Genomic DNA, 7,440 nt, shown 5'->3' with positions numbered 1-7,440 from the left:
AATGCTCGATCCCGGGAGTGAGGCTCCATGGAGGCCGTGATGCCCGCAGCTCCCTACTCTCTTCGAAGGCGCACCTCCCCTACCCACACGCACAGCCCCAGGGCGGGGGCGGGGAACAGTGCACGCAGCTGGGCTTTTCCCGGCCTCGACCTCGGGGTGGGCAGCTAGGGTCTAGGAAAATATATCAAAAGCACGGGAGCCTTGGAGAGGGAGCGCAAAGCGGCCCCTCCTTCCAGGCCGTCTCCATGTCCCCTGGGACTCCGAGCTGGAACCAGGAGCTGTCCAAGCTGGGCGGGCAAGGGACCCAGAGCAGGGCCCTCCGCATCCCCTCGGGACGGAGGGCAGAGTCCAGCCGCCCCCACTCTCAACCCCTCCTCCGGCACCCACACTGTCCCATTTCCAGGACACTGGGGAGGGAGAGTCACTTTCAGAAAAGATAAGTAAAACTTAGCACAGGGCAGGACACATACACCTTAGACCTTCAATAAATAGTCATTGATGATTCAATCAATGCTGGCTTTGAAGTGCCTAGATATTTGCTAACCAGAGCATTTACTCTATATAAAAATGACAAATTCTCGTGATAAAACATTAAGTGAAAAACTCAAGATTCAAAAGTGTCTTATTAGAGCATTTGCAGAATCTATGTGGGTAGTTTGTGCATCTGTAAATATTTTAAATGTTGGTGAGGAATAATCCATAATGTGGGCAGTAATACTGTATACTACCTGTCTTATCTTGGGCTGCCATCACGAAATACCATAGACCGGCTGGCTTTAAACCACAGAATTTTCTTACAGTTCTGGAGACTGGATGTCTGAGATCAAGCTGCCATTGAGGTGGGTTTCATTCGGAGGCCACTCCTCTTGGCCTGCCGTGGGGGTGTCACCATTTCTCTGAGTGCTTTTTTTTTTTTTTTGAGGCGGAGTCTTGCTCTGTCGCCCAGGCTGGAGTGCAGTGGTGACATCTCTTCTCACTGCAACCTCCACCTCCCAGGTCCAAGCGATTCTCCTGCCTCAGGCTCCGGAGTAGCTGGGATTACAGGCGTGTGCCACCACGCCCGGCTAATGTTTTGTATTTTTAGTAGAGACTGGGGCCTGGTCTGCGCGGTGGCTCACACCTGTAATCCCAGCGCTTTGGGAGGCCGAGACGGGTGAATCACAAGGTCAGGAAATCGAGACCACCCTGACTAACATGGTGAAACCCCATCTCTACTAAAAATACAAATAAATAAATAAATAAATAAATTAGCCGGGAGTGGTGGCGGGCACCTGTAGTCCTAGCTACTCGGGAGGCTGAGGCAGGAGAATGGCGTGAACCCGGGAGGCGGAGCTTGCAGTGAGCCGAGATAGCGACACTGCACTCTACCCTGGGCGACAGAGCAAAAAAAAAAAAAAAAAAAAAAAAACAGAGAGACTGGGGCCACCGTGTCCAGCCATTCTCTGCGTGCTCTTAAGGGTCCATGTATTTGTGCCTGAAACAGTCCTGGGAGTCAGGAGACCCAGTTCTGTTTTCAGCTGAAGTAAGTCCCTTCTTTTCTTTCCTTGAGCCCAGAAGATCAAGGTTACAGTGAGCTGTGATTGCACCACTGCACCAAAAAAAAAAAAAGAAAGAAAAAAGAAAAGAAAAAGAAAAAAAGGTTGACCTCGCCCAAGAAACAGTTTCCTGTAGCTGCCAAGTCTGGTTGCTCTGTGGCAGCAGACTGGAGCACAGACTTCTGAGAGGACACCTGGGAGATGGCCATGAGTGGAGGAGGACTGCTAGAGTTAACAGTGATCCTGGTTTGCCTAGCGCTTTTCTGGTTTTAGCACTCAACGTCCTGGGTTAGACAATCTGTGAAGTCCCAACCAGAACTATGATATTGTGATTTTCCCTTACCCTAGTATCTGGATGTCTACATTCTACTGGGTTCATTCCCCTTTCCAGAATGCTCTTCACCCATGATGGGATCATTTGCTATGTAAAAATAGGATACTAATACAAGTGTGATCTAATTTGAAATTATAAAATACTTCCAGCTAATAATTCACACAGCATCTAACAGATGTTGCTGGCTTTCTCTTGAAATTTAAATTATCCTATAGTGTCCTGTATATCTAGGGCAGTGCCCCGAAGCACCTCAGTGCAGTATGGGAAACATGGCTTGAAAGTGCAAAGCATTACTAGAGATAAACAGGAATATTAAATAATAACAAAAGAGTTAGCTCCTCAGGAAGATGTATCAGTTTCAAATGTATAGACACCTAATAACATAGCTTCAAATATATAAAACAAATGTTGGCAGAATTAACAGCAGAGATAGATGAATTCACATTCATATACCTCTCTCAATAGCTGGTAGAATAAGCATAAAATAAATTCATCAGAGATAAATGTAGTGGGAAGCCTCTGTAGAGATTTAAGCAGAAGAGTCATATGACCTGATTTACATTTCAAAAACATCACTGTGGCTCATAATCCATTTTACAGATAGGGAAATGGAAACTTGAAGAGGCCTCATAATTTATCTAAGGCTACCCAGTGGGTCAAGTGGTAGAGACAAGACTAAAGTCCAGACCCAGTCATCTCCAAAGTCCACGTTCTTACCCCCCATGATATATTACTATCTGGCAAGAATTGTGTCTATAAAGGGAACTATGCCATTTAAAAATCAGTATGTTCTTGGGAATTTTTAGTAACCCGTATTAATGTTAATTGCATTCCTTTATAACTGAGTTCCAGTGGCTATTACCCCTATTTTGAAGAATCTAAAAGAACGACGTGGACCCATGAATAGAGAAATTGGAAATGGAACAATTCCTTCCAACGGTCTCCATTTTGACTCCTTAGTCTCATTTTAAGATAAATGAAGCACTTCAAGATTTTCAGAGAAGATTATGCAGCAATATTTTCCTAATGTTTTTAGTGGATGAAGTATGTTCTGCTCCTTAAAAAGACACCTGTATGTTGGGTTTCAAGTTACTGTTTTCAGAATCCAAGAGAAATCTAACACTATACAACAATGCCAAGAGCAAATGAAGGAAAACACAAATCTAAAGGAGCTCCCCTGCCCATCGTTCTGATTCTTCCAAAGTTTCTGCAAACGTATGAGAAGCACTGTGCGCAGTCTCAGACGTCTGTGTGTCCAGCCATCAAGTGACCTGAAAAGCAGCATTGACAGTGACCAGGTGCTCAGGAAGGTGAGTGTACGGTCTTGTTTTCTTATTCTTCTCTAAAATGAACTGGCTAGGGTTTACTCCCGAGCCACATGGGTCCTCAGTCCTTGTGTAACTTCCCAAGGGGTTCTTCCTGCCCGCCGCACAAATAAAGACCACAGCATTGTAGTAAAAAAAGAGTTTGATTGACACCAGGCCAGCCACGCCATGCAAAAGACGAAGTTATTACTCAAATCAGTCTCTCCGAAAATTCAGGATTGAGGTTTTTAAGGGTAACTTGTTGGGTAGGGGGTCACAAAGTGGGGAATGCTGATCTGTCGGGTTGAAGATGAAATCATAGGGAGTTGAAGCTGTCCTCTTGCACTGAGTCAGTTCCTGGGTAGGGTCCACAAGACCAGATGAGGCAGCTTATCCATCTGAGTGGTGCTAGCTGGTGCTTTGGAACACAGGGCCTGCAAACTATTTCAAGTACTGAGCTCAGGTTTTACAACAGTGACTCCTAAACCATAATTTCTAATCTTGTGGCTAATTTGTTAGTCCTGCAAAGACAGTCTAGTCCCTAGTCAAGAAGGGGGTTTGTTTTGGGAAAGGGTTGTTACTGTCTTTGTTTCAAAGTTAATCTATTAACATAAACTAAGTTCCTCCCTAAGTTAGTCTGGCCTGTGCCCAGGAATAAGCAAGGACAGTTTGAAGGTTAAAAGCAAGAAGGAGTTGATCAGGTCAGATTTCTTTCACTGTCGTAATTTTCTCAGCTATAATTTTTGCAAAGGTGGTTTCACTTGCAAACCCAAAGCTGGCTGTGTCATCCGCTCTGCCTTCCTGACTGAGTGGAGTCCAAAGCCTGGCTTGCCTGCTCAGCCCTTATCCTCCCTTCCCCCTTTGACCTCCACGGCTGCCCCTCCATCCCTTCCAGAGGGCCTGTTCTCACACCACTTCCCTGGAAGGACCACCGGCCCTCCTCCACATCTGGAAAGCCCAGCTTGAAAGTCAGCACTTTGGTTATCACTACAGGACCTCTGCTGCCGGCACTCCAGCCACCCCCACTGACCCCTCCAAGTGAGGGCCTCCTTCTCTTGGCTGCTGATGTGTCCCTGCCGTGAGGTCAGACCTGCTCTCGCCCGCGCCTCCCCTCCTGAGGCCAGCTCACTTGGAGGAAGACCAGCAGTCAGAATTCTGACTCCAAAAGCACTGGGTTTCAGAAAATATTCTGAAGTCATATCTTTTCTGAGATTAAATCTAGGGCTTGGATGTGAGGGGGAAAGAGGAGAGGAGAGGTCAGCACCGAGATGAAATGGGTAACTTGGGAAGCGGGTACCTGACAGACCAGATGGGGGAGCCTGGCACCCCAAACACAGCTGGGCCAGGCCCCAACTCTTCCCTCTGTACTCTGAACTTCCAGTTCCCCAGCTGCTGCTCCCTCTCTCCTTTCCTTCCTCCAAGCCTCCTTCCACCCAGCACCTCCCCCACTCTGCCCTCCCTCATCCACCCCCAGTCTCTCTAATCCTTCCTTTCACAGTGTCTTAGCTGGGGTCCCTGCCATTTTCTCCCTGCTCATCCCAATGGACGACCTTCCCAGAACTAGCCCTTTTGTGGTAAAATTGTTCGTAAGTCATTTTTTTTTTTTAAACTGCAGTTTTAATAATCAACCTCCACTACTTAATTATAAGGGCTAATCATAACTTGTTCAAACTAGTCCCTTCAGCAATATTGAATTATTTGTTTCACTGCAGTCACTGTCAGAAATCCAGTTAACCTCATGACCCCATATGTAAGTGTCAGCCTGCATCAGCACCACCATAAGGGCTGTTTATGTTGGGTGGGTTGCTTGGGTGGGGTCTCCATTATGATTTTGAATATCATTAAAAGTCTCATGAGGTAATCATTATTATTTTTACTCCATAAGAGGCACTCAGACAATTTCCTTTCTTTTCTATTTTGTTAAAGAAGAAAAAAGAGGCTGGGTGTGGTGGCTCAGGCCTGTAGTCCCAGAGCTTTGGGAGGCTGAGGTGGGAGGTTTGCTTAAGGCCGGAAATTTGAGACCAGCCTGGGCAACATGGTGAGACTCGTCTCTACAAAAAAATTTAAAAATTAGCCAAGTGTGGTGTCACCCACCTGTAGTCTCAGCTACTTGGTAGGCTGAGGTAGGAGGATTGCTTGAGCCTGGGAGCTTGAGGCTGCAGTGAGCTGCCTCCAGTCTGGGTGACAGAGGGAGACTTGGAAGGAAGGAAGGAAGGAAGGAAGGAAGGAAGGAAGGAAGGAAGGAAGAAGGGAGGGAGGAAGGGAAAGAGGAAGGGAGGGAGGAAGGGAGGGGAGGGAGGGAGCAAGGAAGGAAGGAAGGAAAGAAGGAAGAAGGAAGAAGGATGGAGGGAGGGAAGGAAGGAAGGATGGAAGGAAGGAAGGAGGGAAGGAAGGAAGGAGGGAAGAAAAGAGGGAGGGAAGGAGGAAGGGAAGGAAGGAGGGAAGGAAGCAGGGAAGGAAGAAGGGAAGGAAGGGAGAGAGGGAGGGAGGAAGGAAGGAGGGAAATAGGGAGGAGGGAGGGAAGGAATAAAGGAAGGAAGGAGAAGAAAGGAGAGGAGAGGAGAGAAGAGGGGAGGGGAGGGGAGGGGAGGGACCATGGAAGGAAGGAAAGAAAGAAGGAAGAAGGAGGAAAGGAAGAAGGAAGGAGAGAGGGAGGGAGGGAGGGACCGAAGGAAGGAAGGAAGGAGGGAGGGAGGGAGGGAAGGAAGGAAGGAAGGAAGGGCTGGTTGCAACTAGATTGATTTTCTGACCCAATAACCCTGGGTAACCTGCTAGAAAAATCTCTGCCCTATAGGACTTTTCTTTTTTTTTTTTTTTTTGAGGCGGAGTCTCGCTCTGTTGCCCGGACTGGAGTGCAGTGGCCGGATCTCAGCTCACTGCAAGCTCCGCCTCCCAGGTTTACGCCATTCTCCTGCCTCAGCCTCCCGAGTAGCTGGGACTACAGGCGCCCGCCATCTCGCCCGGCTAGTTTTTGTATTTTTAGTAGAGACGGGGTTTCACCGTGTTAGCCAGGATGGTCTCGATCTCCTGACCTCGTGATCCGCCCGTCTCGGCCTCCCAAAGTGCTAGGATTACAGGCTTGAGCCACCGCGCCCGGCCAGGACTTTTCATGGAGCTTTGTACGTGGCTGGAACTTTATAAGTTTATTTTTAATTACCATTCCAATGCGCTCTTGATCCAAAGTTAATACTACTTTTTTTTTTTAGATAGAGTCTTGCTCTGTCGCCCAGGCTGGAGTGCAGTTGCATGTCTCGGCTCACTGTAACCTCCTCCTCCCAGGTTCAAGCAATTCTCTTGCCTTGGCCTCCTGAGTAGCTGGGACTACAGGCATGTGCCATGATGCCAGGCTAATTTTTCATCATGTTGGTCAGGCTGGTCTTGAACTTCTGACCTCAGGTAATCCACCCGCCTCGGCCTCCCAAAGTGCTGGGATTACAGGCATGAGCCAGCGTGCCTGGCCCAAAGTTAATACTATTTTAAATGTTCTTCTAATGTTGTTGTCTAATGAGAGTATTCCTTTTCCATATATTCAGATGCATAGACTTCTCTTTATGATATCCACTCTGATGTTGTTTTTTTCTTACACTCCAGTTTATGCTTGTAAGATCTGATGACTCCCCACCAAGAATCCTACCAGTTTCCTTGGAACCTTTGCTCATGACAATTCAAGATGAGTGTTACACGCTGGCAAAAGAGATCTGCATCTGGGGCCTTCCACTGAGCAACCCAGAGATTGCCAGACTTGTGAGTTACGGTTTTAAAAATATTTCTTCAAACCTTAGAACTGAATGTAAGCATATTATATCATGTGTTCCAGCTGTAGTTCATGTGGTTGCTGACTCTAAAACAAAACAAAAACCAACACTATATTTTAAGTTAAATATTTCAAACATAAAAATGGAGAAAATATTAGAACTGACATCCATGGACCCATGACCCAAATGTAATATATTTTTTAAAGGCTTAAAATTTGCAGATATTGACAAATATATTATTATATATGCATGCATGTGTTTATTTACAAAGATGGAATTACACTGTGTGTATGATTTCGTGACTCACTCTTTTACTCACATTATGTTGTCAAGATTTCTCCATGTTTATAAATTTTGACTGCTGTATCACACATAACCTTCATTCTTGAAAGGTAGTTTTGCTGGGGATACAATTATAGATTAATTTTTTTTTGTGAGACAGAGTCTCACTGTGTTGCCCAGGCTGGAGTGCAGTGGCCTGATCTCAGCTCACTGCAACCTCCGCCTACCAG

Source organism: Trachypithecus francoisi, unplaced genomic scaffold (assembly GCF_009764315.1).
Source record: "Trachypithecus francoisi isolate TF-2019V2 unplaced genomic scaffold, Tfra_2.0 Lachesis_group0, whole genome shotgun sequence".
Taxonomy (NCBI): Eukaryota; Metazoa; Chordata; class Mammalia; order Primates; family Cercopithecidae; genus Trachypithecus; species Trachypithecus francoisi.
Note: the sequence above shows the minus strand (reverse complement) of the source record.